We start from the raw sequence: 12,500 nt of genomic DNA on the forward strand, positions 1-12,500 counted from the left end.
AAAAGCTTGGCTGGATCCAGGAAGTAATCGTGACCACACACTAATATGTAAGCACTCGACTTAACACCGGTGAAGAAGTGTTCTCTGCTGGAAAGTGCTAATCCTCAGCACTGGTACTACTGATATTTGGGGCAGGTTAAGTCATTGTCACAAAAGGCTGCCCTGTGCCAGTTGATCCTCCCAGTAGCGGCTGGTAACTTCTCCACCCAAGGCTCTGAGGGTCAAAAATGACGCCACATAGAGCCCTGTGTTCTAGAATAAGAAGGTGGACAGTCTGTGCATCAGAGGAGGAAAAGCCATAGCAGCACACCTGGATACATAATTTGTATGACCAAACTCCAGCAAGAATCATAGCTCTCCACAGCTCTTCCCAGGAGATAAGTGTAGGCATAAGAAAACAAACACTGCTTCCCACTGAGGCTACTTCTGTAGAAAGTCTGTTATCACCTTCCTTAGCACATTGCCTACCTTCCAAACGAACCTCAGAAAGCTAATCTGCACGACACTTAAAAGTATCACCAAGGGGCTATCAAGGATTCGAAATTATTTAAGATGAAATGGGGTTTCACTGGTAAGGCAACCATCTCTTAGCTTTGGTAACAAGATGACACTAATTGTTCCACGGGTTACTGCACTTTGAATGACAGGAGTCTGTCTGTCTGATGACACTGTGACCGTTTTCCTTTGCCCCGCAGGAGAGATAGGATGAAACTTGATTGACAAAATCTTCATAATGACTGGACCTGGGTAATGAATATAGTCATGAGCTATGCTTTTCGGTCTCGTTTTTTGCACTTTAAAAATAAAAACACTGGAATTTTAAAGATGAATGACTAAGTAAGAAAATGATACTAACTTATTGACAGTTTCTCCTTAGTTCCATACAGCACTGGCGACTTTTAGTGCCAATGAACCTTTGTGGCCCAGATCCTTCGAGAGCCTTGAACTTGATCTTTACTTAAGATGTGTCCCCCACCCCACCCCAGTCCTCAGATGATGCTAACTCTGCTTTTCAGGAAAAGTGCTACCACAAAACATCAAAGATTTCTTAGGAGCTAAGGATTAGTGTTTGCCTCCAAATCTCCCTACTCCTACCTGCTAGACCAGAATTTCTAAGAATACATCCTGTATCTTATAAAGGCCATAAAATTACACCTCACTAACCCCACTATTAATGGTCCCACCCAGGACTCAACTGTGGTCCCTTTGCTGGGTTCAAAGCTTAGTTATTGGCATGCTAGTTTCCCAGTGACACCACCTGAAAAGCTGTCATTTTCAATTCGGTGAGATTCCTTTCCCCAAGTGTGAACCAGTTGCCAAAGTATGCTCCCCCTGCCTTTAAAGTTCACTCAAATGAACCTTTCCTTTGCAGACAGCAGTGGCTCATTGCTTCCTAGTACCTGGCTTAGGTTCTCTGATGGCCCTGTCAGTCTCTGAGCACGGCAGTCCACCTTGCCTGCGCCCTGCCACCTTTCAAAGTCCCAGACCAGCCCCCTTTTCTCAGCAGACAGATCCAGTGGCCTGAATCACAGACTGATCTCCAACAGAAGGTTCTCAGGATTCTCGGGGAAGTACGCAGGGTAACAACATCTCTGCCATGCAGACCCTTCATGCAACTGGAAAACTCATTTTGACCCCTGCACTAAAAACTGGTGCCCTGTCATGTGGTTCTAGACATATTTTGAGATGATATTACACCTTACATCAGAAACAGAGTCAGCACAGTAGACTTTCCTACCTCTGCCATGAATAAAATGCCACATTCTGCTTACATTTCCCCCTACCTGTTCGAGTTCTAGGTACTGTGGACATTACCAATGACAGACAGTTCATAAAGCCAACTGAACAAACAAATCAGCATCTACTCAACAAAAATAAAGTTGTTGTCTATCCAAGAGCCTCCAATTCAACAGGAAACAAAAACAAAAAACCCAACCACTCAAGGTCCGTAGTGAAAAAATGACCACAGTAGGTCTTCCATTGAAAGCAAAGAACATGGTATTCAGTTGGAAGGAAGGAAAGGACCAGATGCACCACCAGTGCTTTAGAAAGCCAAGGATCCTCTGAGCAACAGCCGAGGTGACCCGTGGGTATTTTCTATTTTCCTAGGTAGAACTCTGTCAAAAGGACCCAGAAGTAGCTTCACAGGCCGCAGCAGAAACCCAGAACATGAAGACCAGCTTGTCTGGAATGCCAAAGAGAAAAACAGATGCCCAAGGTTGCAGAGGACCCATGACGGACAGCCCACAACTCCTTTGCAGACTACATAGTTCATTTGGAGAGTTGCCAGCAGGAATCATACAAATAGGCAAAACAAAGACTAAACAAAACAACAGAAACCGCTTCTTTTATCCTGATGATGGACAAATTGAGAGTTCATTTTAACAGCTCCTAAAAACTGGAGACATTAAAATTCCATGCTTGACCTTGAAGCTATGCCAGTGAAGAAGGTTTAGGCTGGTCCTTCTGTGTAAGCTATAATTACTAAAGACAGGGCTTGCTCCCTCCGTAACATCTGAGGGCAGGGCCTGATAGGTAATCTAGGCTTGACCAACCTTGAAACCTCCGAATCCCCCTCCCTTGGTTACTGTCATCAGATGCACCATGTAGGTCATAAGCATTAACCTTACTGCATCCAAGGGAGAGAGCTGAAGTTTTCCTGCCAGGGGCAGCAAAGCTGGAGCTCAAGCCTGGTTGTTCCTTACACACACACACACACACACACACACACACACACACACACCACCCCTCCCCAAGGACAAGCACGTGCTTGCCACCTGACCATGGTACATATGAAACCCTGGAAAACTATACCATAGAGAACTTGACGAAAACTACACTTGACACTTGGCAATCTAAAAAGCTCTAAAAATTTTATTGTATGTACCTATGTATTGATTTAAGACAGGGTCACATGGAACCCAGGCTGGGCTCAAACTTTCTACATAGCCAAGACAGACTTTCCACTTTCCTTCCAGTTCCTGTGCCTCCCGAGTGCCGGGACTATGGGCGTGTGCCGTCATGCCTTTATGCTGAAGACCGAACCTAGGGCCTCACGCCTGCTAGGCACGCCCTCTCCCACGTGAGCTACACCCCCAGGCCCGCTTTGTATCACTCTCCATGCTCCAGATTTTGCCTCTGCCTAGTTTTGTGAGACTATTATAAGGTTCCTAAGTTTCCACCAAGGCAGAAGGCAATGTGCCCGAAATGCCTTGCTCTCCTTACTGATCGTCATGGGGAGGGCGAGGCAAAACGTAGAGAGAGGCGACTCTTCCGTCATGTTCTACTCTCCTTTCAGCCCTAATAGGAGTCCAGAACAGGGTGTGGGGTGGGAAAGCCTGCAGGGTCAAGCATACAGACAACTCCGCCAAGAATGTGCTAACTTAGAAATAAATGTCTGGGTGTAGTACCCACAGCACAGGGACTTCAATCCCTTGACAGTATCTCTATCGCTCGCAAAGAATATCTAACACGTATGTAAGGGCCGCCAAGAGGTTGGCACTTCCTATATGTGTGGGACAGAGGACACAGACAATAACTCATATCCTAAAGGAAGGGAACGACGGGCGAACAGAGCCTTATAATAAAGTGTTTACAGGTTAACTGGCTGGCAGGTTAAAAGTCCAGGGAAGGAGCCAAGCTGCCTCTCTGTGTTTCTTTTACGAGAAAATCAATGGGAAGAAGATACTGGGGTAGGGTGCAGCACAGTACAGCGGCCTCTCACTTCTAAAACTAGTGAGCAATGAAAGGACACATCTCCCACAAGCAAGCGTCACTGGTAACACTTGTAACTCTGGGCAAAGGGACACCTGTGACAGATTTCTTTTTTCACTGATGGCTGGGAATGGCAACCATGATGACTCCGACACCGCCATACTGACTACGTGGTGGAGCTCAGATGAGCTAGCTGCAGTCTTAGGCCCCCAGGCTTTCTCCACAAAATGCACATGCCAGGGCCTGCTGTCCCCGCCGTGTCCGACAGACGCTTGGTAAGTGTTAGCTTTGATTTCTGTCGGGGTGAAGGGCTTAAACACCCGGAAGGTCCTTTCTTTTTTTTTTTTTTTTTTTTAACAACTTTATTTTACAAAACAAAGATAAATGTACAGATTTTAAGCATTGTTTGCATAAAATTATACAATACATTTTTGTCAGTACTTTTTTTTCAGATTTTAAAATAATTTTCACATAAAACTGTATGAATATATTTTTTAGTCAGTACTTGATTTTTTTAAAGGTTTGATAGTATGCATTGAAAACTTAATAGTTACAATGAGCATAAAGTACATGTAAAACAAAATGTAACATGGAAATAGTCAAAGTTTTCTTGTTGTATAGAAATTTTTTTGTTTTGTTTTGTTTTGTTTTCTTTATTTCTTGGACTTCATACAGTCTGTGAGTTGTTTCTGGGGCAGTGCGAGCCTCTGGGGTTAGCATCCCACTATCAGTGACTGCATATTATGTCTGTTCTTTTGTGACTGGGTTATCTCACTCAGGATGATCTTCTCTAGATGCAGCCATTTTCTTAAGAATTTGGTCAAGTCATTGTTTCTGGTGGCTGATTAGTATTCCATTGTGTAAATGTTCCACAATTTTTGTATCCATTCATCTTCTGAAGGACATCTGGGTTCTTTCCAGCTTCTGGCTATTATAAATAGAGCTGCTATGAACATTGTGGTGCATATATCTTTGTTGTGTACTAAGGTGTCTGTGGGCGGAAGGTCCTTTCTAATCCAGAACTGCTGAGTCTTGAGAACCAGCCACAGGCACAGAAAGATGGACACACAGACATGGCAGAGAATCACAGTAGCAGTTGAATACTAAATATTTACTGCCGGCCTAAGGTTGAGGCCGGGTTTTATTGAAGCCTTGTTTCAGTAAACTGGTTACCTCTGTTTTACAGAAAGACACGTGAAGAGGGAGATGGGGGTGGGACGGTGGCTAAGTTACTGCTAACTCAAAGTCACACAGCAGCTGAGCGGAGATACACACTGAGCCTGGTGTGACCCCAGACAGAGTCCTCACGGCTGGCTATGCCGTCCTGAGAGGGAAAAAATCACAGTGGGATCCTAACAAGGAAAAAGAATTTCAAAACAGTTTTGAGGGAACTTGAGGAGACAGTCCTGTTGGAAAAGTGACTGACTCATTCCCAAACACACACACACACACACACACACACACACACACACACACACACACACACACACACACACGGTGGCGAGAATCTATGATGATAATTTGGATGCTAAAGAAATGAATCAGGCTATACATTCAAAGAATTCTCACGAAGGATGACAGGAAGCAAGAAGACTCCAGCACAGGATAAAAATGCTTTTATCTGTGAAAGAGATGCAGCGGGTGGTCAGAATACAAAACCCAGAGTGGACAGTTTATGTTAAAAATGAAGGTTAAGCTTTCTACAAAAGGAACATTGGAAGTGCCCGTGGAGTATACATCTGGGAGAGTCATATGGGCTCTAAGTCAGGAGAAATAGAAGGTAAGCCTTGTGCTGGGTGTATGCTTCCCCCTGGGGCCTTGCCTTCTTAAATGCCAGATGCTGTGGACTTTGTGACTTTCATTCCATAGATGGAAACATGAAGTATAGTGCTTGAGGCTAAGTCTGGTCCTGGAGCCTGCTTTGTGTGTGTGTGTGTGTGTGTGTCTGTCTGTCTGTCTGTCTGTCTTTTGCTATATAGCATCAAGCTTCTCTCAAACTTAGAATCCTCCTGCTTCTACCTGTGAGCTGGGGTGGCAGAAGTGAGCTAACACCACCTGCCTCAGAGCCACAATCTTAAGCAATTGGCTGATTATCTTAAAAGAATGTCTATTTAAAAAGAAAAGAAAGAAAGAAAGAAAGAAAGAAAGAAAGAAAGAAAGAAAGAAAACTAGAAGCCAAAAGTACAGTTGTAGAAAGAGATGTGATTATCTTACAATACACAGGTAGGGGAAAGAACAAGGATCAAATTGATGCTTAAACAGAGTACTGAAACAAGAACCGAGAGACCTTGAAGAAGCGGGAAAACAACAAAGAGACATAAACAGGCTGTGAAAAGGGCAGGCTCTGAGAGAAGGCACATCAGCCTTTGGCGGTGTTCCTCATAGGCCAGGCCAGGGAGGTTTGCTAGTGTGAGAGTTTGCGACTGGAAAAGAGGGACAGGACCTCTGTCACCTAGGGCCAGAAGGTCCCAGCCAGGCCACCTGCAGCCATCTCTTAGGCTCTTCTGCTCAAGTGCCAGTGAATGTTTCCTGTTCCCTCTGCTCTGCCACACAATGAGAAATGGACAGGCTTTTATTGTAGCAGATTCCAAAGACTTCAATACCCATTCCCATTGCTGTGGGAAAAAAAAAGTCAAACTCCTCAAAATGGCTGCCTGGACAGAAGTAAACATGTATGGGGGTTACCCTGATTCTGGTCTACATTCATGCTAACAGTTCCAGTTCTGTCATTCCCTTAATCATCTCCAATTTTCGAGTGGGCATATTTTGAATGTAAAAAATGCTTTTTGCCTCTATTCAGACATGCCAGTATATCTGTGCTTTAAGTCTGGGAACAATTTATTCGGCAGAACAACAACAAAAGTCTCCAAAACACAAAGTAGAGCGACTTGAGCTATAAAGCAAAGACCGTGGAAAGATAAAACAAAATGAACCGAAACCTGGTTCACTTTTACTTTTGTGGGTTTTTTTCAAAACTTAAAAAATAGATACAATTTTAATGAAAACAGACCCCAAAAAAAATTTTTTTAAACCTCTGGTGGTAGAAAATGCCAGTCAAAACAAAGGTGAATGTGAAAATGAAGACTAAAGATGAATCAAGAATGCTTGACCAGCTCTCTACACTGTTTCATGTAAGTGCTCTAAATTTTCATAATTTTAAGCTAGTTTGAAAATAACCTGAATTAAGATAAGGATAAACAGACATAGTGCATGTATGTATGTGTACTGTGTGTGAACATGCATGCACAAAGGTCAGTGGGGGATGTCAGGCACCTGCTCTACCATTCCCTGTCTTATTCCTCAGAGACAAGACCTTCCGAGCCCTCCTGTCTCCAGCCCATACCACACTGGAATGAACGCCATATGCATAGCTAACTACCCATGGCCTTTTACATGTGTGCTGGGATCTGAAGTCACGTTGTCATCTTTGCACTCTGACAGACTGAGACATCTCCTCCGGCTCCCGCATCTACACACGGTTTAGAATGAGGTAGAAATGGAACCAAGCAATGAGTACAGGGAGGGCGAAGGCATCTCCGTTCTTCCCTTCTCGTAAGCACGCATTCAGCCACGCAGTCCTGTCTGTAGACTCGTGGTGAAATTCTGCCCCTAGGTCCTTGGGTTGGACCATCAAGAAGAGCCTTCAGAACAACGCTACCTCATCCTCCAGGAGTAAGGCAACAGCAAATGGGAAACAAGAGCAGTGCGTCTCTGTTTCCGGGCTCTTCTGATTTCCTGCTCAGTTTCTCAGTAACAGCTGCGGAGATGCTCTAGACAAGATGCTCTCAGCGGGGAGCTCCTATAAAAGCCAGCTCAAGCTGTTGACAGGAGGGCAGGCTGACCAACTCCAGACACAACACAGTGAATCTTGATTTCCTTTGTCCTGAATGTAAAAAGTGTCTGAGAAATGGAACCCCACTACCCAAGTGAGCTGGTTCCACACAGAGGTGAGCTGGGCAAACAATGTCAGCTTCCTATACACCTCCTTCGTCTCTGGGAAACTACGCTAATCGTAATTATCAACCAGTACCAACATGCATTACATATTCTGTCAGCAGCAACTTACAATCGACAGGAATAGGTTCACATGTTGCAGACCAAAATGCCCATATGGTCTCTGGCTATCAAGGATTGATGGTCTTAATACTTGCATTAACCCCAACTTCAAATAGTTCCCATCTGAGGTCGGCTGCGGTTTCACTACACTCTCAAGTGCATGTACGTGACAGCAATTCCCACACCTTGCCTGCTCAACAAAAATGGATTAGTGAGTGACCTGTCTCCCATAAGTCGTAATAACGGTACAATACGTAGAAAACAGAGAGGCAAGCAATATCTACACACTGAATCGGGTGTAAAACAACAATTTCCAGTTTCTCTAAAGCCTTTTTTCTTTCTTCTCTCTCTCTCTCTCTCTCTCTCTCTCTCTCTCTCTCTCTCTCTCTCTCTCTCTCTCTCTCTCTCTCTCTCCCCCTCCCTCCCTCCCTCTCTTCTTCCTTCCTCCCTCCCTCCCTTCTTCCTTCTTTCCTTCCTCCCTCACTCCCTCTCTTCTTCCTTCCTTCTTTCCTTCCTCCCTCCTTTCCTCCCTTCCTCCCTCCCTTCTTTTTTCCTCCTTTCCTTCCTTCCTCCCTTCCCCCCTCTTCTTCCTTCCTTCTTTCCTTCCTCCCTCCTTTCCTCCCTTCCTCCCTCCCTCTCTTCTTCCTTCTTCTTTCCTTCCTTCCTTCTTCCTTCTTCTTTCCTTCCTCCCTCCTTCCTTTCTTCCTTCTTTCCTTCCTCCCTCCTTTTCTCTCTTCTTCCTTCCTTCTTTCCTTTCTTTCTTCCTTCCTCCCTCCCTTCCTCTCTCCCTCTCTTCTTTCTTCCTTCCTTCCTCCCTCCCTCTCTTCTTCCTTCCTTCTTTCCTTCCTTTCTTCCTTCCTCCCTCCCTTCCTCCCTCCCTCTCTTCTTTCTTCCTTCTTTCCTCCCTCCCTCCCTCCCTCCCTTCTTCCTTCCTTCTTCCCTCCCTCCCTCTCTTTTTACTTCCTTCTTTCCTTCCTTTCTTCCTTCCTTTCTCCCTCCCTTTCTCCCTTCTTCCTTCCTTCTTTCTTTCCTTCCTTCCTTCCTTCCTTCCTCCTTCTCCTTATTCTTCATCTTTTTGGTGTGGTGGTATTGGTGGCTTATTTCAAGACAGGGTTTCTCTGCGGAGCCCTGGCTGTCCTGGAACTCACTCTGTAGACCAGGATGGCATCAAACTCAGAGATCTGCCTGATCTGAATGCTGGGATTAAAGCCATGCACCACCAACCAGCTTCCAACTTTTTCTTAACAATCTCACAACATCAAAATCTATTTGCAAGGCGGACATAAAATCAAAGTTTTGCTTTAGGAGACGAGAACAGAGGCAGAGAGAGAGAGAGTCTTACGGAAACACACCCATTTGCCTTTAATCCTAGCACTTGAGAGACGGATGCAGGTGGCCCTCTTGGGTTCAAGGCCAGCCTGGTAGATATGACAAACTCTAAGTCTATAAGAGTTACCCTGTCACAAAAAGAAACCCCAAAATGACATACTTTAAAAACTGTTCATGATGTAGAGATGAAAGCATTACACATAAAAAAAAATCAGCCAACTCTGCTCTAGTATAAAGGGAGTAAGTTATGTGTCCCCTACCTTCTTCTGTAGTCCTTTCCTAGAAATGAGGAAGGAGAATCTAAAAAGTAGGTTTTCTGCTACTGTTGTTCAGTCCTGCATTTGTGAAATCTATACACTACGTACAGACAAGAGCATACACATAAGCTCATATGAGCTCTGATATGACCTATGACCTCAGTGAGTGACACTTATTCAGACCAGGCATACTTGCTTAAATAGAGCGCAGACTTTATTAAACAGAGGGAAACACACCGGAGCCTGCAGAGAGTGGTACAGCTGAGCAACCTGCACAGCATCATGGCTACCGTCCCCGTTGGCTTGAACCAGCTGAGCTTGTTCCTGGGAACGTCAGTATTTCCCTGGTTCCCTGAGGCTCCTGCCTCATCAGAGACAGGCAAGAGAGCACATGGTGACAGCTTTCACATCTGAAATAGCCAAGCATCTCTGTGCTTGTACAACAGAGACTACCTTTCTGAGCTCTCTGCCTTAGGACAGGAAAATGGGTGTGCCTGACATAGCAGACGCCTCAAACCCAGGAGAGCAAGTTCACTGTCTTAGAGGTTCTGTCGCTGTGATAAAATACCAAGGAGCAAGTTGGGGAAGAAAAGGTTTCATCACCGAAGACAGTCAGGAGAGGAACTGGAACGGGGCGGGAACCTGGAGGCCGGAGCTGATGCAGAGGCCATGGAGGAGTGCTGCTTACTGGCCTGCTCCTCATGGCTTGTTCAGCCTGCTTTTAAAAAATAGAATACAGGACCACCAGTGCAGGGGTGTCCCACCCAAACTGGACTGAGCCCTCGCCCATCAATCACTAATTAAGAAAATTCCTTATGGCCTAATCTTCTGGAGATATTTTCTCAGTTGAGGTTCCCTCCTCTCAGGTGACTATAAGAAACCAGACAGCACACTCTCCTGCATTTCAGAAGCTATCTGAATCCACTACCGAGCCCAAGAAAGAAACCAAAGGGTCCAAAGTAGGGGCCGGAAGTTCAACCCGACTGGAGTCAAGAGCTCAAAGGGAGCAAACAAAAGATCTGCAAAGAAGAGAAGTGACTCAATGCAGTCCTCGGAGCCAGCGCTGAGGGAAAGTTTATCTCAATTCATCTCCTCGGTCTTTCTGAGTCTGCAGCTGGATTTAACGCAAAGGCCTTGTCCATATCCTTAGGTGTGAGAGTCACTTCAAATTAGTAAAGGTTTAAGGCATGCTTTTTTTTCTTGCTCCAAAGGCAAAGTCATCCCATGCAATTCGTGACTCCATGGGACGTTCCCATTAACCACCCCAGGGTTAGAGTCAAGCTTAAGCGAATGCCTACAAGCTGCAGCTGGAAAGAGACAAGTAAGTCCTGAGTCACTTAGTCTTGGACTCGGGCTCTGTGGGGAGTTACAGTAGACAGGATGCAGCCAGGTTCACACTAACACAAAGGTGGCAATGCGATTACCCTTACTACTGCTAACATCCCACAAAATTAATTAGGCTGTGTTCCACAAAGTCAAGTTGAGGCACCTTTCTCAATAGCATTATTATAATTATTCCTCATCAAATAACACCGCCTCTTACCATGTGCCAGAGTCCTGTGTAAACAGTGGTAAGAATGAATCTACCTTGTGTTCCATTCCCTACATAAATTACTGAACTAGGTTTCTGTGTATATAGATAGAACTGAAGATGGAGATTTGCAGACATTAACATGTGTGGCAAAGAAAGAACAGAGCCAGAGGAGAGGTATCTTTACTTTTTGCTTTTCTTGGTATGTATATGTGTGTTTATTGGGGGGTTAAGGGGAGGGTCAGTGAAATGGAAGTCACTCCATATCCTAGCCTGGCCTCGAACCTGCAGCAAGCAATTCTCCTGTTTTAGCCTCTCAGGTGCTGAAATTACAGGTTTGACCCAACAGCCCTGTTTAAAGTACCTTTGAAGCTTTGTCCTGAAAGTAACAGGAAACTTGAAATATTTTAGCAGCATTATTAAAAATTTAAGAAAGTCAGGGAGATGACTCTGTCAAATGGATCTGAGTTCATCTAGGAAACCATGGTAAAAATATGAATAATTAATATAAGCACAGCACAATGGGACACATTTGACCCCAGACCTTAGCACAGCTGATGCCATGTTAAGGACACCATTTGAACCTTAAAACCTAGCATGCAGGCCCCGACACCTGCCAAAACAGGAACAAAGACTAATCCGTCACAGACCTGGTACACATTCCAGGATCCAGGAAAGTCCCTAAATATATTAATCTTGTCTTTTGGCTTCTTGTAGTTCAGCTTCTTGCCAACTGAAGTATATCAACATGATACTTTTTTTTTTAATAAAAGACAAAGAATTGTGAAGATCTGAGCTGCATGATTTAGTTAAGTTTGCCTGTGTAGTTACTGGCCAGAAATAAAGAGGTCCTACTCTGCCTCACGAGTGTCTGTGTGTGTTGTCCGGTGAGCAGCTGGTGAGGTGGAGTTTGGAGTTTGGTGAATTCCTGGGTTTGGTAGCCAGCCATCACACACACACACACACACACACACACACACACACACACACACACACACACACACGCATACACACTCACGCACACACAGTCAATATATACTAGTCCATGCCTAAGCACGGATGCTGAGAAGTGCCTTTAAGGGAATAACAGTGGGAGGGGATTTGACTGGTCCCACCCCCGGCATCTGGCAAGATCTGGGGCAAGTTAAAAAAACCAGAGGAGTTGAGAGACTAGCAACACCTCTGTTCACAAAGGAGATTCCCTGGCGGCTTTTCTTCAGGCTTGGAGACGAACTCCCAAGGGAATAACATCCATCACTGTTTTTTTTTTTGTTGTTGTTGTTGTTGTTTTTTGTTTGTTTGTTTTAAGTAATAGATTTTGTAAAAGAAATAAGGTTGCTGAATAAAGTAAACGAGTTCATAAAAACCCAAAAGAAATGGACTCTTTATTGAAATTTGTCAACCAATAGATATTGATCCCCAGTGACTAAACCTAACGGTAAAAATTAAAATGTTTTTCTTAAATGACACTTAAGGAGAAAAACCCAGACATAATCATAATTTTATTTTTTTAATTCACTCTTAGTTAATGTAGAAGAGATGAGATTCATTATAGCATCATCGTAGAATAAGAACTGTATAATCATATTTAAATATACTGTCGGGCTGATCTC

General features: G+C 44.4%; 1 protein-coding gene across 1 annotated transcript in view; it reads right to left on the reverse strand.

The window, feature by feature from the left end:
- The window catches only part of SLC25A13 (solute carrier family 25 member 13), a gene marked incomplete at both ends in the record, with an annotated part of 160,395 nt that overhangs the window by 68,957 nt on the left and 78,938 nt on the right, over window positions 1–12,500 (reverse strand).

The sequence above is a fragment of the Micromys minutus genome, assembly GCF_963924665.1.
Source record: "Micromys minutus genome assembly, chromosome: 23".
Classification (NCBI taxonomy): domain Eukaryota; kingdom Metazoa; phylum Chordata; class Mammalia; order Rodentia; family Muridae; genus Micromys; species Micromys minutus.